Here is a 26935-nt window from a genome sequence, read left to right as displayed (position 1 = left end):
TAGTAACGGTATTTTAAAAATACTAAACTGTCGGCAACAATAGATGCCATTTTCGCGGGCTTCAGCCGCCCCTGGGTAAATGTGACCTGAGCGAAGGCTCGCAGGCAGGTTAGCTGCTGCGCACGGGTAATATGTTTTGTTTACCTGAGTGCAGTCTTGCAGGCACATTGCCTTGTTTTTTGTTTATTAACATTGACAGTGTATTTTTGTGATCTCCATAATATGTTATATTTGGTAAAGATAGATATATTGATAGAAAGTATTATTTGATAGCGTTATGTGTTTATAGATAACAACCTGTCCTTCACTGCAAACATAGCTGCTACAACCCGCTGCTGCAGATACACGCTTTACAACATCAGGAGGATGCGTCCCCAGCTGACCCAGAAAGCGACGCAGGTTCTGGTCCAGGCTCTCATCATCTCACGCCTAAACTACTGCAACTCCCTCCTGGCTGGTCTGCCTGCATGTGCCATCCGACCTGCAGCTCATCCAGAATGCAGCGGCTCGTCTGGTCTTCAACCTTCCTAAATTCTCCCACGCCACGCCGCTCCTCCGCTCCCTCCACTGGCTTCCGGTAACTGCTAGAATCCACTTCAAGACAATGGTACTTGCGTACCATGCTGCAAATGGATCTGGCCCTTCCTACATCCAGGACATGGTTAAACCGTACACCCCAGCACGTGCACTCCGCTCTGCATCAACCAAACGGCTCGCTGCACCCTCGCTGCGAAGGGGACCCAAGTTCCCATCAGCAAAAACACGTGGGTTTGCTATCCTGGCTCCAAAATGGTGGAATGAGCTCCCCATTGACATCAGGACATCAGAAAGCTTACACACCTTCCGGGGCAGACTGAAAACTCATCTCTTTCGACTCCACTTCGAGCAATAGAACTATTAACAAAGCACTTATGGACTGGCTTACCTAAAGCCAGTTGAGTAGCACTTGAAATGTTTTTGCTCTATGAAACCTGATGTACTTATATGATTCTGTTTTCTTCAAGTTTGTATTTTGTTGGTCGAACGCACTTATTGTAAGTCGCTTTGGATAAAAGCGTCAGCTAAATGCAATGTAATGTAATAATTTATATTGACTATGTTGAATTTCTCCTTGAGATACAGTAATTGACTGTGACAGATAACTTAAATGGAGAAATGTGATGTTTGTAAAGTTCAGCTATTTGAATGTAACTGTGTACTTTGAATTTTGAATAAGAAGCATTCCAGACGATCAACCGGATCCTGTGTATAATTATTGCTGCTGCACTTTTCTGTTTTCTACAGAAATCATTTATTGTTGCTGTGGTACCCAAGCTTTTGGGACCCGTAACAACATTTTTTGTGCAGCTGAGTATCAAGAACTGCTTCAAATAGTGATAGGATTAATTGTAGTGCTCCACCTGTCTACATGTATGTTTGTTTGTTAATTTGAGTAAAGTTCCATTGTGATTGACATAATTGTTGTTTTCTATGGTTGCCAATTGACCCACAGTCAATGGTTCATGAACAGTTCATGGACAGTTCATAGCCAGCCATTGAATTATATTCAGTGACTGGGTATGAACTGTTCATGAACGGTTTATGAAGTTGTTATGAACAGTTCTTGATATGTTCATGAACAGTTCTTGAAATGTTCTTGGTTGAATATCCACTCACTGAAAACTCCATTTCATGAATTGTTCATGAACCTGCCTAAAACCATATTCCATGAATTGTTCATGAACCATTCCAGCACAGGAGTTTCATGAGTAGTTCATGAACTGCCCTAGTGTCATTTAATGTTCATGACACTTTCATGAACAGTTCATCAACTTTGTTATGAGCTGTTTATGAGCTGTTCATGAATATGGTTCACTAATATTTCATGACAAGTTCATGAACAGTTCACTATCATCTCACTGGGGCAACAAGCCGTTTAGGACAGAGAGTGAATACCGGTGAATACACAGAAACCGATGTGAGTTTGGAAAATTGCACAATAAAAATCTATTTTAATGGCCATGTCATGGGCCCTTTAAATATTTCAAAAATGCTAATGGTAACTTTCGAGTTGGCCTACCAAAATACCTTATCACTCCACCACTTTATCAGCTGGAAAAAATGTTTTAATAAAAGAGCACATGCACTGTATGTCATCAACAAATGCACAAATCTGCTCACGCAAACACACAAGTGTATTAACCAGTTACGCCCCATGCCCCCGGTACCGGTCATTTTCGAGCTTGAGGCCTGAAAAACAGGCTCGGGGCTTAATTGGTTAAAGAAATATACACAAAACACATACGCCACCTTCCTGCTCTGCAGTGCCACTTAATAAGCCTTGCTGGAACAAAAAAACACTTTCATGGCAAAGTACACACACCTGCACAAAACACACAACTCTGAATTGTACAGACCAGGGTACCAAATCTTATTTTCTTCACATGTATAGTCGCACAACTGGCCAACACACACACACACACGCACACACGCACATGCACACCACTCAACAGCCAGGTAGAAGGACTTCATCCACAGTGACAAGGTGCCACAGTGTGTGAAAATGTCAGCCTTCAACAGTGCAGCCTGAAGTCTGGCACCATATTTAAGGCTCTCATTAGCCTCAAAGAAAATATGCGTGAAATTGAAGTGTAAGAAAGCCCTTTTCTCTCTCACTGCCTTCACATCCTGCGAGCAGAGGGGAAGGCCTAATAAGGTTCAAAACTAGCATGAGGGAGACAATGGGTACCATCACTGGGATGAGCACACACACAGACCTACACAGGGAAACATATGCACATTATTGCACTTACTATGCAATCATTATTAACCCTTTAGGTTACAGTCAGTGAAGTAAAATGATACATTATTCTGACAACATTTAACGTTTTTTTTTTTAACACTTGAAATGCCTTCATTCAGTACCACCTAAAAACGTTTTCAATAATAAGAACATTTTTAGATTTAGAAATAAACTGTAGGTTACAACAACAAAAACAAAACAAAACATTTTCCAAGTACTTTTTCATAATTGTAGAAGAAGAACATTAAGCTATGGTTATCAACTACATTTATATAATATCGTTCTTGTTGTTACCTAGGCTACTGTGAATAAAACAGGAAGAACTCGTTATCATTCAAATTTGAAAATGCTTTATCTCATAGAGAACCAATATTTCAACTTCAAGCTGAAACAATTGCTACTTTATATGACTTGTCGATACACTCGTAAATATTCCTAATTCGTTACAATAGAAAACCCATTATAAAGCATTTTGTAAAGACTTTTATATGTTTCTTTATATTTCCGGTAATTGATTGATTTTCAGATGTAACTTTTTCCCCTTACTAATGCAAATTATAAGAAAGGAATTTTGATACTTTACTTAAATCACCATCAACCACTTTGATTAATTTGTATTTCCATTAGAATGCATTATAACAGTGATTTTAATGTATAGGTGAGTGATTGTAATGTATTATCAGATTACAATATATTACAACTAGTTATAATACACTCAGGGCCTTACTATTGCAGTATTATAACTTGACCTTATAAGTAGGGATGCACGATAATTATCGGTCCGATATTAGGAATGATGACGTCATCCCGATAAACCCGATACCAGTATTAATAGCCCCGATAATATACAATATATTTTTTGGGTAAAAAAAAAAGAAAAAAATACTGCGGTGTGGGTGGATTGGGATGAGGGGCGCTTGTTTTTCACTCGGCTCCTCCCGTTTTGCCAGTACTGTGGTATTAGTGGTTTAGGAAGAGGGGAGTTCTTCACAAATCCAGCGCTCCCTAATACTTCGAACCTGATCAGTCACCTGAAACATCGCCATCGCTACGATGGTGTGTTAAAAGCGTACGAAGACAATAATACAATACAAAGTGTGTGTGTGTGTGTGTGTGTGTGTGTGTGTGTGTGTGTGTGTGTGTGTGTGTGTGTGTGTGTGTGTGTGTGTGTGTGTGTGCGCGCGCTGGAGCTATGTGCAACTCAAGGCATATGCTCGAACCGGAGCTGCCTGGACGCTGCAATCATGTTGTGCACTATCCGTGCTGACTGTTCGTACAATGTCCCGCTGTCTGGCTTCCTGCATAAAGTCAAGTGCTCGGCGCAGTTGTGGCGAAATGTCGCTCCTCTGTTTTCATTTCATCTATGGTCAATAGATATCCATTGATCTGACAAAACAATCAACGAAGGAGGACACCTCTTGCTTTGTAGCCATGCAAGCAGAATGGTTCTAGGCTTGTCAGTGGTCCCCCACTTTTTCTCTCATGGAAATGTCAATATAACAACTTTGATATGAAAGTCATTTTTGTACAGATACCCATGGTACACAGAGGATGAATGGCATTGAGTTTGGTGGTCAAATGATTTTCCTCTACCACTATCAGCAGATTACCAAATGACCAGATCTTAACCAACAATCATTATGGTTGTATTGTCATTAGCTTAAAATAGCTGCTGTACCAAACTGCAACCTCACAAAACCACTACTGTAGACTGTTTCATTACATAGAATAAAATGAAACACAAACATTATCAACAGCTTGCACATGATGCCCTCATATATGTCTTGAAACAGCAAGTCGCCCTATTCTGTTGAATGCTTGTTGTATAATGGGCAGTCGGCCTTCTGAGACACAAAAGGACTGCACTGCCTGAAGCCAGCTCTGCCAGTGAACATTAACATCTTAATAGCGGTTTTCGTAGATGGTGCTATGTCCCAACATACCCCACCCTCATTGTCGCCCACACAATGCAACCGTCAGAATCCCCCAGGAACATACAGAGAGCCTCCACAACAGTAAGCCGCTCACATGCATTTGAGGAAGGTGTGCTGCAGATCCAGATAGCTTTATCTAAAGCAGGGGGGGCTGGTGGGAGGGTGGGAATACAAGCTCAGTGGATCTACTGCTCACAATGGAATCACACAGCATAACACAAATAAAGCCGGGGTACAAGCAAACACACTCCTTGCACAAAGACGCACCGGGAGAGCTCCCTGTCCATCTCACTTCCTCCTGATTTCGTTTTCGGTTCCCATGTCCTCTCTCCGCTGTTTTTTCTTTCACTTGGAAACAGAGTCAGTCACACACATTGCAACCCATTGACCGTCAAGGCAGGTGACTCACACATCATAGTGTTATCTTATTGGTAATATGTAATGCAAACCAATGGCACTTATTGGGTGATCCCCCCAGGAAGCAGGGTTAGGGTTAGGGTTAGGGTCATGTTTGGCTAAAATGGCCTAATCCTGAAAAGGAAAACACCAGCAATTACAGTTTTCAGAAGAAGCAATGATTTCCTGACATATGAGATTTTGCTTTCAATCATTAGACTTTTATATCCAAGTATAAATTATAATATATTTGGTTGTCCATTGTCTCATATCAACATTTCACATCTTTCCAATACTTTGGTTGATGACCAAATAATACCTACACAACTGTCGATACCCTAAACTAAAATAGCAATCATGATAAACATCAACTTTTTAGCCATGTCAGTGTAAGCATATATGAGCATGCCAATATTAGCATTACGCTCAAAGCACTGCTGTGCCAAACGTCAGAATTATTTATTTGTTTGCCTTTTAAAAGCAGCAATATGAGTTAAGTGGTCCTGATCTAAAAAGGCGAGATCTTTCATTATTTTTAAATTATAGTCAAGCAGTGATGTATGTGAGATGTAAATAGCTTGAAAGTAATAAAACCTTAATCCTGGGAGAAATGCACACAGCTCATATTCAGAAACGGAGCCTTTTAACGAGCTGTCAGAACTTCTGTAAGGTTGTGATGTCACAGCAATGCTCCAGTCATTCCTTGGATGCAGAAATGCCAAGAGTGCACATAAAGAAGACGTGGAAACACCGACCAATAAGATCATACTGGGCTTTTTCGGTAGTGGGGCTACGAAACACCATGTATAGAGGTTTTGGTATAAAAAAATGCAACCATGAAACTGATAATGAGCATGAGTATCTTTCAAAGTTCGGAAATGAAGACCTAGTAGGTATTTAAAAAAAGTTGAACTGTAAAGCCAATCAATTTCCTGTCCTGCCTTACTGACATAAACACATTCGAAACAGTCTCTTTTAATTAAGAATTCCATCAGTCAAAATTAAGCCTACTCAGAAAGTACATGTTTAGAGCTTGTGTATTGTATATACAGTTTAACATGGTTACTCACAAGCCAGGTGCTATCAAAGTGCATTTGTTAGAATAGTGTTACAGCCAAGATCACAACAGCCCTGTATTCAAACACACTTGTATGGTGAAAACTAATATTGTGACAGCAAAACAGTAAAGATATATAAAGCTTCAACTACTATGTTTACTTATTGATTGACTGGGGTTTCAACTCAAAGAGGGCTTCCTTACAAATGTCTGCTTGCACTGTCGGACTCAACTATTCTACTCACTGACCTGAAACCATTAAGATTGATTTTCAGACACTTTTTACTGCATGTTTTTTGCCTTGTTACTTAAAACCATTATTCCTCTAAAGTTCTGGGTATCTAGCCATGAACTCGAACAACCTCATGCAATACAGTCCAACATAACCAGACAAGAGTACGAGTGAAACATATCCTAACGCTGCATCTCTGAGATATTTCTTGGGACACACTGATGTCAAACACTAATCATATGGAAATATGGACAACTTTGCTGCGTCTAATCATACCCCACATTACATAAAAACAAGCTGTCAATTTGAAAACAAAAAAAGTGTAATCCCCATGGTGATAATTACAAGTACGACACGGATATACTTTGTGGTCAAGGATTTCTCCAACTTCAATTGCACACGTTTGTTGATACAGGCTACAAAGACTTCTCTAGCAGTAAAAGGTAAAGGACATCAAAGCCTAAATCCTATTTACAAGTAATTAACAACCAGGCGCCACCACCATTTTGGTTGTGGACAAAATAGCAAGAAAATAACCCCTGAATTTTTCCATGTATGAACATCGCAGACGCATTTGCACTCAATTGAACTCATTTGGATGTGAAACATCAAAGAGACGTTGTAAGAGACCAGAAGGAAGTTCTTTGATTCTCTGTCTCTCAGTCATTAATTCACCAGAGCAAATCTTCTTGGTAACATTACTGAGGCCTTGATTCGCTAATGTCTTGCTTTGGTTAAGAGTTATTCATTTGTACAACCACTGATGTCTCAGATCATAGCGATGGCATATGTAAATTCTGTCTTGGCTGGTTCTTGGGCTAGATTCCTTAAGAAGATGGTGGGAAGTGAGCCAAGAGACTGGGAAGTGGCACATCAAAGTCATAAATTAAAAGCAGCTGGAAGGTAGAATCATGACATTTACTTGCATTTTTTATGAAATATTTAAAAATGTCTTGGGTTAACTTTAAGGTTTGGTACTTTTGTGGCACTTGTAATCTTCTTGTTGGTACAAGAGGAAGGAAAATGTACTGTTATAAGTGTTATAACCTAACCCCAATTGTATTTGTATCAGTGTAACCTATTATACTTTGCGTTTAAGTGTATTTTATAATATTAAAATGTTTTTTATTGTGTTTTTCTATAGTAATTACCAGTATTTTCATCATTCCAAACTGTCCAAATATCAATAGTGACTTAACATGCCTATGTCCTTATCTGTCTAGACTGGCCAATCATGTTTAGATCCTTTGGACTTGCTTCAGCTTTTGAGACATATTGGAAAATAAATAGAAAATAGACGTTAAGTTGACAGGTTGTGGTTCTATTATGGGTTCATGTGCTGCATTAATTGTTGGTCCAAAGATGTATCCATGATCATTGTGAGGTTGCAAGGCAAAAAGCATTACTTAAGCAAATACATTACGCCTTAAGTTGGAACTTGCGGGCTTGTGGTCATGACTTGGGATATTGTGTGCACACTGCACAGTACACTTTTCCACATAACACTGCCAGGCAACAGTATTATTAATGTTACTCTCGGGGTATAGCAGCCATAGAGGCTAACCATTTTGAAAGTAAGCAAGCAGGTAGGGTATAGCACCAAAAAGAAAAAGGCAGAATGACAAAGTAAAAATATGTTAGAAAAATTATCAGACAAAGTTTAATACAAACACATCCCTTTACAGAAATGTTTTAACTTATTGTCTGGTTAGCAAAGGTAGCTCGTCGAGCAAAAAATAACGCTAAGCTTTTAACAGCTTATATTTTATGTGTTATTATACAAATTAATTTCACAGAGCTACTTCCTGAATTTATTGCAGACCTTTGGTATTCAATTAAATTAGGTGAATCCAATACTCTGGTTACTTAATTTAAAGTTAATATATATTAAATAAAAATGATGTAATCCAGCGTTCATGTTCTGTTTAAATCACTACACGCTAAATAAATAATGTTTCTAATCATTCTGATGTTTGAGACATTATTAAATGTCCACTTGTTATACTCAATTGAAATGACCTTCATGTTGAACTGTTGATGGCAATTACGTCCAATGGTGACGAACATTTGTTCTATGACATGAATTTCAATGCATGGCCCCTTGATCTAATTAAGGGTCAGTAGGTCATTGTTTATGTCTGTTTCCTCCAACACTGTAGATCTTCTCTGGCCCCACATGTTTCCGAAAGTATCTTAAAATAACGCATGTGATGAATGTGCAATTTCCCTAATTTACGGCTGGCTGCCGTACTCAGGGCCGTGGGCTGGATGGAAATCTTAAATGGGGCTTGAAAAGCACTCCTCACAACAAGAAATCAATATGCCATGCAGCCTAGAGAGGCGACCCACTATCTACTGTGGCCGAGGCAACGCTTGCAGGGTAATTTCCTCTAAATGCTACGAACACAGCTCAGCCACTTCACCGACACAAATAGAATCACAGTCACACGCTCTGACACGCATACACTCTAGAAGATGCATTCTGAATGGTGTGTGTGTTGTTGTGAGTCGTGTACACATATAATTTGCTTGTGAGAGATGTTTTTTTTTTCCTAGAAAAGTGTCTTGATATTTTATCGTGTATTTAAAAGTAGAACATGGACAATGGAAATGTTATGTGCAAACATGTGTGTCTCTCTGTTAATGAATGAGTATTGAATCTCAAAACTGGAGTGAAAGCCACAAATCATCTGATGCAATTCATTAGGGTTAGGATTTGGTGGGCGACAGGTCCAAACACGTTACAACGGACCAAAATCATTACATTTGGGGAAAAGCGCTGCAGCCAATGCAGAAATGAAAACACAAATGTGCCAAATGAAGAAATATCTTCACCAACTTGACAACACATGCGCAGCATTTAAACAAACATTTACCAACTTGTCGAAACATGAGCAGGGTTCCTCAAAGCGGTGCATAAACGAAACGCTGCAAACAAAAAACACTGCAAACAAAAACGCTAAAAGAAACGTAAAACACAGGGGAAAAAAACTGGGGAAATTATTGTCCATTGATGAAAACCAGGGAACACAGAAAAGTGATGGACATTCTCTGTTCTGTTCCAGGTCCTACAAGAACATTACAGGTGATGTGCTTCCACCGTTGGGATGCTCCCTCCAGGTTCTTGAAGACTTTAGTAATTCTGGTTGGGTCTGGTTGTCTTCATTTGGGTTGAGTCTTGTCACTACATGAATGTCGTTTTGCAAACAGGAGAAAAGTGATTTTTTTGGAAAATGCTTTATTTAAATATTTAGAAAAACCTGACTAGAGGGACTTGGAAGGCGGTAAAGGTACATCTCTAAAAAACAGATTATCCATTCATATGTCCGTTTAGCTTTTGGGTTTCCATTTCTTGTCTGTGTAGTAGTCCCAATCACGCCGGAGCAGGCTTTTTATTTAAGTCCATATGTCACAGATTACTTAAGTAACAGCTATAATAAAATATGTAAACGTTTATTTCGGCAGTAAAACAAAGCAGACTGTCACAATGTCTGCCTAACATGTTTGAAAAAAATATCACTAATACTAGCAGTTTTCACTTTCCAAACTCATGTGCAAGTCATGTGCTCGTCATGACTTGCAGAAGTCAGGAGAAGGGTAAGGGCGCTCCCTTATTCTGTTTGCCTGATATCCGGAGATCACAACCCTCTCACTGCTCCTCTTCAAGCTCATTATCACGGTTAAATTATTTCCTCCCACAAGAACGTTAATTAACACACACGTCCAGACCATGTCTGGCACAAATTGATTACAACATCAGAGCCACTGTGTGTGTGTGTGTGTGTGTGTGTGTGTGTGTGTGTGTGTGTGTGTGTGTGTGTGTGTGTGTGTGTGCGTGTGCGTGTGTGCGTGCGTGTGAATAGCTCAGCCATTTATGCACTTTCTAATAAGAGAAAGGGAGGTAGTGCATACATGCAAAATAGGTAGTGGTATTTAAGAGTATCAGAAACAAACACAAAAAAGACAACATGTGTGTGGTGTACACACACACACACACACACACACACACATATATGCACACACATATGCACACGCACACGCACGCACGCACACACACACACACACACACACACACACACACACACACACACACACACACACACACACACACACACACACACACACACACACACACACACACACACACACACACACACACACACACACACACACACACACACACACTTCAGTCCGAGGACATGATTTCTGTCACTATGAGAGAGCAGGGTGGGTAATTTCAGGCTTGGCCTCAATCACCAGTGTTAAGCATAATTCCAGTCCTGAAGGGGTTAATTAGGGGCTGTGAGGGTAGGCTGGAATTAATTGGCTTGTGCCTGAAAAGAGTAAATAATAGAGGGGGAGAGAGAAAGGCTGTGATGTTTTCATGCATCAGAACCAGTTGACAGTGTTGACTTGCCATGGTAAATCAACACTGTACATGCAATACGATGAGATGTTAAAGGAAGGGGCTTGCAATACCTTATATGTTTTAGTCATCACACTTCATGATAAGACCACAACTGATAATGATTGTGACCTTGTGACAAGAGCTTTATGTATATCCAAGGCCATGAACACATACACTATCCTGCTGCACTTAAAAGTTCTAGTCTCAACCTTATCATCTTTTTTTAATTGGTCCATTGTGCTTAATGAGTGCTGTTTACAAGGTTGATAAATAAGCCAAACCCAACATGGGCAATGTAGGTTAGAAGAAGCGTAAATACACACATACACTACCAGTCAAACGTTTGGTCACACCTTCAAATTCGAAGTTTTTTATTTATTTGAATGTGTTCTACTTTGTAGATTAATACTGAAGACATCAGAACTATGAAAGAACACATATGGAATTATGTAGTTAACAAAAAAGTGTTAAAAAATCTAGAATATGATTTTTATTTTAGATTCTTCAAAGTAGTCCCCTTTTGTGTCATGTCTCGAAATATTATTGTTAAGTTATATTCTTTAAATTAGTTTTGTCATGTCCCTTTGTCTTGTGCCTCCCTGTTTATATTTTTGAAAAGTCATTCTCCCTCTCGTTTCAGGTCACTGTGCTCCCCGCCCCTTTGCGTCTCCTGCGTTTGTGATTGTTTACCCCGCCCTGATTGTTTCCACCTGTGCCCCTTACCTCATGTGTATATATTGTCTTTAGTCTCCTGTCCTGTGCCAGTTTGTCTCTTCTCAAGACTCGAATTATCAGCGTACCCTCAAGCCTGTGCCATGTTTGTTATGTGTGTTCCAAGGCTCCATATGGAAGTATTTCAGTTGTTCCTCGAAAGAGTGATTTGTTGTACTCTGTTTTGTTACTGTTAAATTACCCAGCAAAGTACTTCTGAGTCTGAGTTGTGCATTTGGCTTCATGAGTCTGAGTTCAGCCCTTGACATGTTGCCTTGATGACAGCTATGCAGACTCTTGGCTTCTCTCAGCTTCATGAGGTAGACACCTGGAATGGTTTTCGATGAACACGTGTGCCTTGTCAAGAGGCAATTTGTGGAATGACTTGCCTTCTGAATGTGTTTGAGACCATCAGTTGTGTTGTGCAAAGGTAGGGTTAGTGCACAGTGGATAGCCCTATTTGACTACTGTTGTAATCCATATTATGGCAAGAACGACTCAACCCAGTAAAGAGAAACGACAGTCCATCATTACTTTAATAAATGAAGGCCAGTCGATCCGAAACATTTCAAGAACTTTGAATTTATCCTTAAGTGCAGTCGCAAAAACCAATCGAATGAAACCATCGAATGAAATCAAGGACCCCTCCAAGGAAAGGAAGAGCAAGAGTTACCTCTGCTGCAGAGGATACATACATCAGAGTTACCAGCCTCAGAAACCGAACATTAAAGCACCTCAGATTAGAGCCCACATCAATGATCACAGAGCTCAAGTAGCGGACAATCTCAACATCCACTGTTCAGAGGAGACTGCGTGAATCAGGCCTTCATGGTCCAATTGCTCCAAAGATCCACTACTGATGATGAACAGCAAGAAGAAGAGAATTGTTCTGGCCAAGAAACACAAGGATTGGACATTAGACAGTGGAAATCTGTACTGTGGCCAGATGAGTCCAAATTTGAACTTTTTGGTTCCAACCGGCGTCTCTTTGTGAGACGCAGAGAAGGTGAGCGGATGGTTTCTGCATGTGTGGCTCCCATCGTGAAGCATTTCACACACTTTTCTGCTGTCACTGTTGGTGATTTATTCAGAATTCAAGGCACACTTAACCGGCATGGCTACCATAGCATTCTGCAGTAGCCAGCACCATATAAATCATATTCTGGATTCTGGAACACTTTTTTGTTTACTGGAAAAATCCATATGTGTATTCATTAAGCTGTGCCCTCTCTAAGTGTTCTTGTAGAGAGAGTTTTGTTGTGCATCCACAGCGCTGTTGGGCAGCAATCCGGTGGCTGCATTATTTTTACCATGTAGAAGCTCATCCCGCTACGGCCGGCTAGCATAGTTGTCGGAACTGCTTTCACCCCTGAAATCTGTAGAAGGACACAGAGAATGCAGAGGTAGACTCAAGAGACGAAGGAGGATGGTTGGGTCCAGACTTATGGAGAAAATTATATATAAGCCGTGTCTGTCAACATGATGAGTCATGGGCAAAATAGGATCACTGGCTAATGGGACTCGACGAGCTAACAGCGTTAGCTAGGAGTCAGGCGCAATAACTTAATGGTATGGCCTGCACTAGAATACAGTGTATCTGACAATGTTTCCTTTGATGGCTTCCGGAATGTTTGGGCCTTCAAGGATTGGGATAAATAAAGTATTTTTGATTGATTGACGATATATCTAGTGACATGTTTTATGAATGATTACATCTTCACTAAGAATACAATTCACAGCCAACAAGACAAAACATCTCCCTCGCTCTGTCTCTCAGTGTCTCTCCCCCTTCCTTTCTGCAGCACTGAAAGGCTCATCAGGACTTGTCATTGCTCTAATGAATATCATTTAAATTGCTTTGTGTATGGGAGTGAGTTTGGATGTTGATTTAATTTAAGCATGTGTTTGAGCTCTTGTGCTCGGCGGGTCCGACGGACGGAGAGCGGCAGCCCTAATGATATAAGGCTCGGTGACAGGATGACGAGGCCCGACCCGATCAGATGGCTTTGAAAGGGAAGTCTGGCAGAGCAGCACACACACACACACACACACACACACACACACACACACACACACACACACACACACACACACACACACACACACACACACACACACACACACACACAGAAGCATGCAGACAAAATGAAAGATGCATAAATACACACGTACAAAGATTAAAGCACAAGATAAACAGTTGTGCAGTATTATTAATGTGTACCCATTTGCATACAAAACCACTAAACACATGTACCGAGACAAACATCAGCACGCATCAAATCTGCATTTCAGGAAATAAACTGACTTCAAGCGAGGTTCTGTGTTATCACGGCATCCCAGTGTTGTGCTACAGCCACGCTAGCTGAGCACCTGTCCTAATTTACAGATCCTATCCCCCTTTTAGTGCAGCCTTGCTAATGACGGCACCTCAGTGTCCCTGAGCTCGGGAATATGTAAAATAACACTCGCTTCACTCCGCTCAAAGATGAGCCATACCGGGCTATAAGCATGGCCTTATCAAAATGAAATTACAATATATGCTGATACCGTATTCGAGCAACACCAGACCCTCCCCCACCCCCACTCCAAATCCTCGCGTGTGCACTCCCATCGCCGCAGACCCAGTGAAATATTACAACCTTTCCCAAAGCAAAAGATATAAATCCGCATTGAGGAATTGCAAAAACAGCACAAAGCATTCCCAGGCCAGCCTCTATCTAGTGAGGCGCTTATGATTTAGCATTGCAGGTGTATCAAGAGCTCTCTCTCTCTCTGTGGCACAGAGGCAAGCGTGGCCGCACCGCCACCCGCTCAGTCCTGTTTCATTACTATCACCCAGAGGTTTTTTAATTGAGTCAGATCCAATTATGAGCCAGCAATTAGCTATTAATGTAATAAATTACTCCTCCACGCTTGTCATATCAGAATATGATGCATATATGGAATGTGTGTGTGGTGCATTCAGTGCATACCAGGTTTATCACATGGTGGGGAAAAGGGGACATCGGCCAGGTAAAAACGTCTATAAATAAATTAAACTTAATTAGCGGAAATGTGAAAACAGCACTAACTTGGCGTGACCTGTGACCAAATTAGCCGGCTTTTAATTGATACAAAAAAAAAGACACAGGGTTGATTTTTCAACTGTTCGTCATTCACAAAATCCGATGACGCGTATATGGTTTATGTTAAAGGGGCCATATTTAGCTAATTTTTAGATTCATATTTGCATTTTGTGCCTCTACTGTGACATGTTTACATGCTTTAATGTTCTCAAAGCTCTTTAATTTTCTCAGCTGCCCTCCTCTGTTGTGATTGGTCAACCACATACTGTATGTCCCACCCCTTAGCATATCATATACAATTTTCTGTGGAGCACTAGCCAATAGAAGTAGGGATGCTCCGATCGATCGGTCACCGATCGATCGGTCACCGATCGAGATCGGCCGATACTCACTCTCTACCGATCGATCGGTGCTCTCTAAACATGCCGATCGCGAGAGCCGATCGCATGACGTAAAATACATGACACTTTTCTCAGTGTGCGGCAAAACAAGCTCGCCAAAATGGCTTCACCGGTCTGGCATTATTTTAAGGTGTCTGAAAAAGACAGTAAAATACCGGAATGCAACGTGTGTGAAGCAGAAATCCTGCAGCTCCGCCCGCCGGACCGGTGAGCGGAGCGAAACACACAAGAGTTAGACCTACTTAGCTATTTGATCTACCTCTGGAACAAGCTAAACTAGTTACTATAAATATATTTATTCTTCACTGTCGGGTCACTCATTACTGGATCAGTGAGCTGCATGAGATACTGACAGGCTGTCAGGAGGGAGAGAGGGGGAGAGAGGGGGGAGAGAGAGGGAGAGAATGTTATTATCCAAAGTGAATGTAAACTTGAATAATGTACATCATTTGAATGTAATACTTAAGTTGATTGTTGTTTGTGGAAGCTCCAGTGAATGAGCATTAACTGAGTTTTAAACATCACTTTAAATGGAAGATTTAAAGTGATGTTTAAATCTTCCATTTAGGCCCCGCCCACTTGATCGGATCGGCGATCGGTATCGGTCGATACTGATTCCGGCGATCGGCCCTGAAATTGGCAATCGGAGCATCCCTAAATAGAAGCGTGAGTGTTACATAGTCATGTAACTATGTTACGGAAGTAAACAAAGGAGTCCAATGAAGGCGTTTCAGGCAGGGGGGGGGGTGTGGATTGGAGGGAACACAGGGATTTTAGCCTTTGACCACAATGTGCATGCACTAAAACCTATAACAAACTACAGTAAAGGAAAAAAACCCAAAAGCCTTTTTAATAACATCAGATATTTTTAGAAAAGTGACCGGTATTACTTTCTAATGAGACACCCCTAATTAAACTGTAAATGGTTTCTTATCTATTATAAATCAGTTCCTGGTTGGCAGGGTGTGGGAAAGACCCTACAGCTAACAGTTCCAATTTATAACTTCTAACAAAAGAGTCATGTTTTATATAGAATCACCAACTTTCTAAAGATATTTAAATATATGTATATATCAATAATGGCTTCCAAAGTCTTGTTTCAGTAGGTTATTGTGATTTGACCAGATACCATTCAAAGTCAAACAGTCAACAACAGCCAGATTGGTAATTGATGTCCGCCCATTCCAGCCTTGGCATTCGGCTTATTTAAATTGGTGTTTTTTGGTGTTCCCTTCGTAACCTTTAAAGCCCTAGATGGTCTGGATCATGCTCTGTGAGCTTTTGTGCTGATATGTACCTGCACTGAACCTCAGATCCTGCAACAAAACTCTGCCATCAAGAGTTAAGGAGATTGTGTGTTTGCTGCAGGGCCCGCAACCGTGCACAGCCTTCCTGTTGAAGTTGAAGATATTTTCCTTTGAATAAACTTACATTTGTTCCATGTTACTTTTAACTTCAACCTTGTGTTTAATTTTAGATGTATTAATGTTTTTTTGTTTCAGTGAAGCATATGGTTTTGAGAAGTGCAACACAAATGGAAGAACAAGGAACATAATTCAAGTTTTTGTTAAAAACACAGAAATTGTGAATTTTCTCCAGGAAATAAGACATACCTACGCAGAAGACGATAATCTTGTTTTTTTTAACTCTGTTCGAATATATTGTAAAGTGGGAGAAGCCATGGATTTTGAACCAAGCAAACTGCACAAAAACCTACACAAGCCCTCTCATATACTTTAAGGTCTTACTTTGCTAAACAAATAATCTAATGCAAATTAATGCATTCACTTTTTCGATCAAGTACAAAACTTTATAAATATATATATTAGTGGTTTCTCCCGAACCTTTTATGCATTCTTAAAGAAATTGCCAGTCATTGAATGATAGTGTTCAATTTAAATGTCTGGTTTGTAATTGAGCTGGTTTACATATCACAAGCTTTTGTGTGGCTACAGACAGAACCCTCTAAAACGATACAAATCTTTCTCTGGTGGCGCAATGTGTTGAATGAAAAAGCATATTTTTCTACATGCTCAAAAGATCTGGAAAATATTGGAAAATCCCAGAGAGTGATTGACAAAGAATGAAAGAAAAGACAGAGCGGTCCCTGACAGTCCAGGCAACCAGGCAAGTTAAACAGACACACATAATAGGATATTAAACTTTAACTACCCCATATTCATTCCAATCATCCAGGAGAGAAACGGCCAAAACTTCAGGCTCCAAATTTCATTTGTGTCTCATTGGAAAGGTTGAATTTATGAGGCCTTTTTGTTAACAGAGAGGTATGTGCCGGATTAAAAAGTTCTCCAGGCCTTTTTGCGGCAGTCTTTCTCTCTCTTAGCGACATATGTCTTCATTTGTGAAGGCTCAGCTCACGCCAGGGTGGAACTTTTATTGGCAAGAGCCTTTATCCCCCAGGAGAACTGTTAAACAGTGCACAGGAAATAAAAAGGAATGCCAAGTTACTTCCTAATGCCGTGAGTGATTTCATTACCTCAGACAGTGGACTAATTTAGGACAAGCAAAGGAATGGGATTTCAACATGCAAAACAGCTGACACCAGCAAACTGCATGGCCCCGAATTCAAACACAACTGCGTTCATAATGGAAAACAAATGGGGATCCGTTACAGCCTTTGTTGTCTGGTCAGCTTGTGTCTCATATTCTGACTTTCAGATTGTTGGCACTGATTCTGATTTTAAACCCAATTTGTTAGTACACTAGTTGTTTTGTGCTGAGGCCTCTTGCAGTGCAGGGAAATGGATTAGGGTTAGGGTGAGGTACAAAGGAGTGATCCTCATATAACTGGTAGAGTGCTGACATTTGGCATACGTAATGGTATCCTCCCTCTTCTAATGTTACATTACATTGGGCTTACAATAAGTGCTAACACAATACAGATTCAAACTCAGAACAACAAGGAAAGTGAAGATATATTCACTTTGAGCAAGTCATACCTATAATTAGTTACAAAGCCTAAATGATTTTTTCTAATTTTTTTGAGTAATCTTTTTTTTCTCGAGAATTACATTTCCAAGGTGATGCGTTTTCTGTTATGAGTTTTTGCTGTCCTGATGTCATTCCACCATTTTCCTTCTTGCAGAGATGGAGCAGCACGTTGATGGCAAAGTGCACATGCTGGAGTGTATGGTTTAACCAAAGCCAGGATGAAGGAAGGGGCTGATACCCTCACAGCTCGGTAGGCCTGTACCATGTGTACCGAGATTGGGGCATGTTGCAAAAAATAAGTCATCCAAATATAACTCCCAAACGGTGATGGGTTGGGTGATGAAACTTGGTGGGCCTTACCTCACATATTGGGTGCAGCAAGTTTGGCGTTTGTAACTACTTCCTTTTTTTGTAAAAATTGTAAAATGATGTGGGGAAAAAAGTGAGGTGGTGGGCAGCAGCAGCAGTTCGTGCAGGGTCTGGGCCAAGTGCAAATGTTGAATTTGTGGCTACGGGAAAGTATTCTAAAATGCCTATGGATGTCATCGAGCTTCCACTGTAAAACAATGTTGTGAAAAAGAAAGTGACCTGGTTGGCAGCAGCAGTTTGGAAATGTTTACGGTTGTTGGTTCGGGTCAGGGGCAGGTGTACCAAGTGTGGCGTTTGGGGTTAGAGATTTAAAAAGCCTACTGCAAGTGTTATGTGTTACATTAAAACAGGTTATATAGAGGGACTATGGGGCAGGAGCAAAAGACGTGCGGACAAATCTGATCTCTTTGTACGTGAAGCCTAGATGGTCCCGTGATGTGCTTGAGCGCCTGTCAGGACGGAGAGGTCGTGGCCAGCCGGGATCTCTCTCCTCTTAACTAACCTGCATCTTGACAAGGCAATCAAGTCCCTCCCCAACTGTAATTAAATGATAAGTTCATATTTGAGGGACAATTGTGAGGCGGCCGGACGGAGAGCGCCGTCACGGTGAGCTGCTGGCGTGACGAATATCCTTATTAGTAGCCACACTGCACCCTGTCAAGAAGAGGGCTGACCGTGTGTGTGTGTGTGTGTGTGTGTGTGTGTGTGTGTGTGTGTGTGTGTGTGTGTGTGTGTGTGTGTGTGTGTGTGTGTGTGTGTGTGTGAGAGGTGGTGAATGTCCGTGCACTTAACACAAGTGTGCACGAACACCCGTTGTTGCACTATAGCAGAACAGACGTACACAAGCACACTCTCTTGCTGCAGCCGCCAGTATTCGTTTAAGATATGCCCACAAAGGGCAGATGGAGGTAAAGGGGACATGCACTCCAGCGTGTCAGCGCAACATGCATCTCCCTGTAAATCAATGAAAGATGATGTGAGCTCTGCATCCCAGCTGTTTGATATGCAAACGGCTTTTCTATGCAAATTCACCTCGACAGCGTTAGAAACACAGAGCAGGAGAGTGGGCTTCAAGGCCCAGGTGTACTCAGGGTATGAGCATTTTAAAAATGACAACATTCCCCGACAAACAGCCAATTTGGACACAAGTTTAGTTTAAGCAGCCATGCGCCTGTATTATGATATTATGGCTTTGAAAAACATGCTGTTTTAAAATACATTGTTAAAAATGTAAATGTGAAAATGATTGAAGAACATTCTGCAAAGTATTATTATGTGTTTGTCTTTTGTGTAAAAGTATAAATACATTATATATACTATATACACTGAAACAACTGAAACTTTGACTTTAATTAAATGTATTATGTCCACAGATTCAACATCTGTATTAGGTTAGTTCAACGCAATAATATGAAGTAAAAATACGAGGTTCAACTTAATAGTATTGCTTCCAACTGACCTAACACACTTATGTGAAATCTGTTGACATAAGGAATTTATTTAAAGTCAACATTCAGTGTAGGACAATTGTGTACCCATAAATGGTGAACTTACAAATGTAAACCCTACTTCAAGGGTACACCGGTGTGCCTTTGAGGGTCCTGCCCCAGTGACAAACCATTGAACCCCTAAAGGTACAAAGGCGTACTTTATTTCCTGAGTGTGTGATGTTCTCAACCCGCTACATCCACCCTAATACTGGGATCACCTTTCAAAACCACAAAACAGATGCTTGCCAGACATGAAACACCTACAGCTATTATGAAAGCAAACAAACTATTGGAGAAAATCATCAAAGGAAGCGCACCAGGTACCGTTTTGTGTTCTATTTTTCTCTTTTGGTGTCTCTGTGTAAGATACATCCCCTCCCTCTCCTTTCATGGGGTGGATCTGGAAGTGAGTGCTCGCTTTAATCCCGTGTGTGCGGCTCGGTATAGCGCAGGCCTGCTCTCGGCATGACTCCCATTGTGGCGTTCGCTCATTGTGTCTGTGGAATAAAGCTGCCTGTGTTGTCTAGCCAGCTTCCTGCTTCAAACGCCGCATGGCTGCTCCGCGGAGATCTCCCTCCTCCCCCGCGCTATCTTCTCCTCCGTCTTTCTCTCTCGTCATTCACCCTCTCATCTCAATTGTTTACCTCTGTCCTTTTCGGCCTGTCTCGCTCCATCTTACTTGACTCTACAGCAGCCCCTCCTTTCTTCCCATCTTAAGAAAACAAACCTGCTCTTTTGAGCTGTGACGGGAGAGGGATGAGGGAGGGTTCTTTAACAAGAGAGGAGTGGGTAAAGAGGTGAAGGGATACAATGACACGAGCAGCCACAGAAAACCAAAGAGGGGGAAATGAACTGACACATCAGCATGACTCACTGTTCATGATTGCTTTTCAATGCCTGAGTCATTTCTGAGCTGCCACTTGAGCTAATATGCAAGCGCTAATGTTCATCTGGGGAACAGCTCGAGACAAAACAGTCAGGGAGCGTGTAACACACACCAATACCAACTTGGAAAGAGTGGCAAGCTCGTGAAACTCTCCACAGGTGAGACTTTTCCCCGACTCTGTGACTTTCGTGCAGCGAACCCGAGTGGCGCACAGCAGTAAAGAAATCGGAAATTCCAGGTTAATAAATCATAGAGGAGAGGCTTGTTAAATTGAACTTTATATAACTTCTGTGTAAAGGTCAGCGCTCTCCTTTTCGGAGGTAATTTAAAGATTAGAGGAGTCAGTGTTTCCATCAGTCACACACAGTCGAGTGGGCATATAAGCACGCGCGCACATGTGCCATTCACATGAAGTCGCAGGCCTTTAGTGAGAAGGGGCCCGAGGTGAGACTTTTTAATCATTTCTTCACCCTTACAAACTTATCTGAGCACCATTCACGCAACTCTACTTCCCGTAGCAGCTAATAATACATTTTCCATTATTTTCTTTAAATCAAGGCCTTGTTTGACGGATTAGAATGTCATTAAAAGCTGCACATGCTGAGAAGCGGCAGATGTTGTCATTGATTGGTTTGAGGGCCGGCTGGAAAGTTCCGTTTCCAGGAGTATCACTAGCTAACTTGCCGTAAGCTTTACATTGTTTTTAAAGGTACCCTATTGTGTAGTAGCACACAATAGGACCTCTAAAAGGCCAATAATTATGTACAAGAAGTTAGTCAATATAAAATAGATGTGATGCAGACATTTTTATTTGACGGGTTTTTGCTTCCAATTAATAATTAATGTGGCGTTATATTCTGAAGGCCTTTCCTACATATCAAGCCTTACCTTCATTGTGTATATTATTCTACCAGAATGAGTGTCAGCTCCATAATGATTTTGACATAGGCCTGAATTGGAAGTCCTTTGAACATCCATTCTTCTTTCCTTTATGGAGATCACAACCCAATGTCATATCAAACGAGGTGTTGAGCAGCCATTTTGTTTATCAGAAAATCAAGATTGAAGAAAACTAGAGCTGGTATGATTACCAACTCTTGAAAACAAGCCAACTTTTGAGAATTATTTCATTTAAATATGTGTTGTTTTTGTTGTTCACATATCACATCAGCAACTTCTTTGTTTACACACTGACCAAACAGGCGTGTCTTTGTTTGTTTTCTCTTTCAAATACATTTGAGTTATTTGAAGGTTTGTATCATTGACATGCTTGTCGCTGAATTCTGAGGCTTAATAAATTAGGCCTGGGGGGGTATACTACGAAGGGGGGTATACTACGAAGGGGGGTATACTACTTCAGGGAAATCTCGGGGTTTCCGGTCCTATGAAGCTGGTTCTCTTTTTAGCAGGCTAGATCTCCATGGCTCAGATGTCAATCAGAGTAATACTTTAAAAAAGCACTTCCCTCCTCCCCCCCCCCCCCACTCTTCTTCCTCCTCTCAGAGAGGCCCGTCACTTGCACTTTGCTCTGATGGCTGACGGATCAGGCCAAGACATTCGTCTCAGGGCACTCCTCTATATATCGTTAATGTAATGCATGATGACGTGGCCAATTACAGCGGGCCTGTACGCTCAAATAGCATGTCAAAACCTGTGTATCAATCTATTAGATCCCGTCTCCTTGCACATTACAAGGCACCTTAAAGCTCATCCCTAGCGCTGGAGGAAAGTGCTGACCTCATGAGAAACAGGCCTCTGATCCTCTCTCCGGCCTTTAAAAGACTTTAAAAAAACACGTCTTAAACTGGAATGAAAGGGAGATCAGGGGTAGGAGTAAGAAATAAATGGCCGTGTATGCGCGTGGATATGTATGCATATATTCAAAGGGAAAGTGTTACTGTCACGCAAGAGGCCTTTTACCTCTTAGTGTTTCAAGACCACTAAGTTGACACGGTCCGTGGTAATGGGAATTGGTTGGTTGGTGTTGCCTCCGTCAAAACTTCTCCTTTGTCTCCATCTCTTTCCTTCCCTCACTCTTTCCTTGCCTCCCTCCCTCCTTGTGGGATGTTCTTGCTGACAGGAGGGGCTGTGAAGTTTGACTGGCTCAGCTCAGGCTTTGATGCTGTCACTTCCCATCCACTCAGAGAGTTCAAGGCCATCAAGCACTTGCAAATGAGCAGACACTGGCGCAAGGATCTGCACTGAGCGGTGAGGCCAGGGGCATCCTGTCTGTCCCCATGACCAACGTTACACTTTCTCAGCGTGATGCAAGCAGTCTTCTGCAAAGAAAGAATGCAAATGAAATGAAGGTGTGCCCAAACAGAGCCATCCTCATCATTACAGTAGCCTGTTGATTGCTGTTGATTTGCCAGGTGTGAAAAACGATAGTTGTAATACTGACGAAATCTATTAGTGTACCACTGATTTTTTAAACATTGTCATAAAATGTCCCCTTTATAAGTACACTTAGCACAAGTACATCTAAAAGGAAATTGGTAAGATATTGCAGCATAATATTTCAAAACAATAAGGAATCTAGTTTGACGGACTGTTCAAGATGAATGCGAAAGGACATTTGCATAATAGGTAGATGGAAATAAACAGACAACACAAATCAAAGATTATTCAACACAAGATACACATTTTTTAGAAAGAAAGCAAACTTTGATGGAAAGAGAGGAATGGAGGGCTGTGTGACGCAGAGCAGCGTGACGTTGTTCTGTTGCTGATCTGCTGTGTAGTCCAGTAGTAGTTAATTCGGTTTGATTGGCTCTGTTGGCTGACAGTGCTATCAGCGGCAATACAGAAAAATGCTTTTTGAACTTGGATTTCATTATTATTATTATTTACTAAATTGGGTTCACCTAACATTCACCCTAACACATGAGGCTTGACTTGTAGGCAGGTGAAAGACAAAGTCCTGCTCAATATAAGCGTCATGTAAATGACTTATATGTAAACTTTACCTAAATAAAAAGGACCTTGCTAAATTAATTGTCATATCTCAACTTGTTATCATAATTCTGTGTGTTCAGAAACTGAAAGGTAACTTTTCCGGGAAACAGATCTGGAAAATGTACACGTAACTGATCCGCTTTGGTAACGGAGACACCAGACCAACCGGGCGACAAAGCTTAGGCTCGGTGCAATCAGGCCAGTGTGGCACCCTTTTACAGTGGTTACAGCCAGTAGCAACAAGACACGTGTATGCGTCAGATGCAAGAACTCGGCACACAAACAGTTCCACTCTGTCGATCATGTCACGTGTAGAACAGAACGCATTTGTGTTCAGAAATGTCCAATACTTGATGTTGATTCGTCAACCAATTGATTGTTGTGTTTGTAGTCAACTAAGATTTCTGTTGTTCTGTGGTTATGTTTCTATGCTTTCAAAATGTTGAATGACTGAATTCCAAGGCATCTATGAGCACTTCTGAAGAAAACTAAATATTAAAAGTGGTGCTTGTGCCTGATTATAGTGGAGAAACTCATATTTAGAGACGTCTCAATTAAAGTAACAACAGTTATCGATTAGCAGAACAAATTCCATAAGTGTTAGTCAGCTATATCTTTGCTTTAAGGACAACCCTAGTTCAAAGTTATACAAATCATTACTGACACAAACTTCGTAACACTTTTTGTTCAAGATAAACTCGCTTTATTCTATTGTGTCTAGATTATAATTCCTAAATATATTTTTTGTATGTATTTGTTAATGATACATCTGATCTAGGAGTGCTGACTTGCAAGTACGAACCACTCATGCTGTCTTTACTGCTTCATTGAGATGAATTCAAAAAACATCTAAAATGTGTTTTGGTTGTATCTTTTAAAAAATAAATGAATACTGTGTGTAATCAAGCACTTAATAACAAGAATGTGAACAAAACAAGATTTAGGTTATTTTGTAAAAATATATAAACTATATACTGGTTTCATGAACAGTGTGGACACCCCTGTTGTAAACTTGCCAACTTGTATCAGAAGAAGTGAAGATCCCTTTCGCAACCCGACCTCTTTGCAAACAGCCATCAAAATACCCATTAGCACATTGCGTAAGCATGCACTCTGAATACACCTGCAGGGTTAAATAAAGCACTTACATGCATTCTTGTGGACTCTTGCTATAAACCAACTACTCTTAAAAGATAAGCATCCCTTGAATATGTATGCCAGCTGAGCTAAACACTTATTCTGTATCATCTACACAAGCTTCAGAGGAAAAGATAGTTGTGTATTTGAGTGGGGTTTTTGTGTGCGTGACTCTGTTTGCAGCGGTGTTATGTAAAATATCTAGCAGCGTTTGGGAAACTGTGTACTACATTGTTTCTCTGCGTTACACAGCTGACAGATAGGAAGAGAAGCTGTGTGTGTGCAAGTGTGTGTTAAGGATAGTAACAAATCATCATATTTGTGTGTCTTTACAAGCAAGTACATGAGAGCTAAGACCATAAGTGCGACTCATGACAATTTCATGTGTGCTACTGGATGGGTGTATGTGTGTGTTTCGAGGAATCTAGAATGTTTTCTGTGTGTGTGTGTGTGTGTGTGTGTGTGTGTGTGTGTGTGTGTGTGTGTGTGTGTGTGTGTGTGTGTGTGTGTGTGTGTGTGTGTGTGTGTGTCGGCAGCAGTGATGGGCACTGATCTCTGGAGTGACAAGGCTAATCTCCCCGGTTACTGTCCCGCTCTCCTCGTCCTGTCATGCTCCAAGTGGCTCTCTGATCAACTCGCATTAAAGCTGAACACTTTGACTGATTTGGAGGAAAATCAAAATCAATTTGTACCAGGGCCGTCTATTTGGAGCCGTCCCCTCCGGGCCCCGGAACTTGTCACATCCCCTCGGTGCTGAATTGACGTTTTGACACGCAAAGTTAGATTAAAAAAGAGACAGAGGGAGGGAATAAGAGAGCGGGATAGAGAAAGAGAATGAAGTTTTCCTCCCAGTCACTTCCATCATTTCCCAAAACAGCCATGAGATCAAGGTAGCCTGGGACGTGTCACTGCTGAACAGGTTCAATCAGGGGGTGTCAGTCAGTTATGGAAGTGTTAGCGTACGGTTGCTTTCAAAGATGGTCCCCTGATGCCGAGGGGAAACCAGCGAAAAGAACTCACCAACTGATGAACAAATTACATTGACGGACAGGGATACCAAAAGACGGCTTGGGGACAAGATGACTGACAGGCCTGATTGAAAGCCGGGCCACAGAGGAGTAACAGGCTAACAGACAGATGAGAGTGACAAGCTGAAGCTGGTGTCTGACACCGAACAGCATCGGACATAAGGCCAACTGCGACAATTGTAGCGTTTGACGGACAGGAGGTTGTCACAGCGAGTAAAAGTAGCAGAGGGATATTTCCCCAAGAAGTCTTACCGTAGAGTTATTCAACATTTGCATGCGTGCGGTAACGTCCATCGGGGGAATTGGATTAAAGTGACAAAAAGTGGGGATGTAGGCTGAGAGAGGAATAGAGATCAGGTCATATGGAGGTGAGTGGCCTTATCACACACACACACACACACACACACACACACACACACACACACACACACACACACACACACACACACACACCACACACACACACACACACACACACACACACACACACACACACACACACACACACACACACACACAGAGGATGTGGTCCATTTGCAGTGACAAGTGTAGCGATATCTCAGCTGGCGTCAGCGCCCAGGCGAGCTGTTTGTCGGCCTTGACAGTTTTGGGTGGGCTCAGTGCATCACACCCGCTCCACCACTGTGAACTCTGCTGAGCAAACGTCAATCTCCCGCTGTCTTGTGGGGATTTTCAAACTTGAACAAAAACAGCCATGGCAGAGAAATAACAGGAAGATCAAAACCGATGTCTGGGATTGATATGCACCTACAGTGTTCTTCGATCTTGTTTCGATTTCAACGCACCTATGATTTAGCCATCCTCATTTTAATATTTGTGGGCTGTTCTACACCAACCTGATTGGGACAATGTTGTATCTTGTATGTACAACTAGTTCTTGTATGTGTTCGTGCACACATGGATCAACTTTTCAGGCATCACCGGTTCTTGATAACTGCAGGGTTTCAGAACACCCCATTTAATTAGCTTGATTATATTGTTAGTTTTTTTTTTTCACTCGCCGACATAACCGTAGCCGCTCTTTTAATTAGAATTAATTGCGCTCTAAGTGGAGGTCTTTCAATGAACATTAATATAAATTGTTAACTAATTAATCATCTTGTTGCTCACT

The sequence above is a fragment of the Pseudochaenichthys georgianus genome, chromosome 3 (genome assembly GCF_902827115.2).
Source record: "Pseudochaenichthys georgianus chromosome 3, fPseGeo1.2, whole genome shotgun sequence".
Taxonomy (NCBI): Eukaryota; Metazoa; Chordata; class Actinopteri; order Perciformes; family Channichthyidae; genus Pseudochaenichthys; species Pseudochaenichthys georgianus.
Note: the sequence above shows the minus strand (reverse complement) of the source record.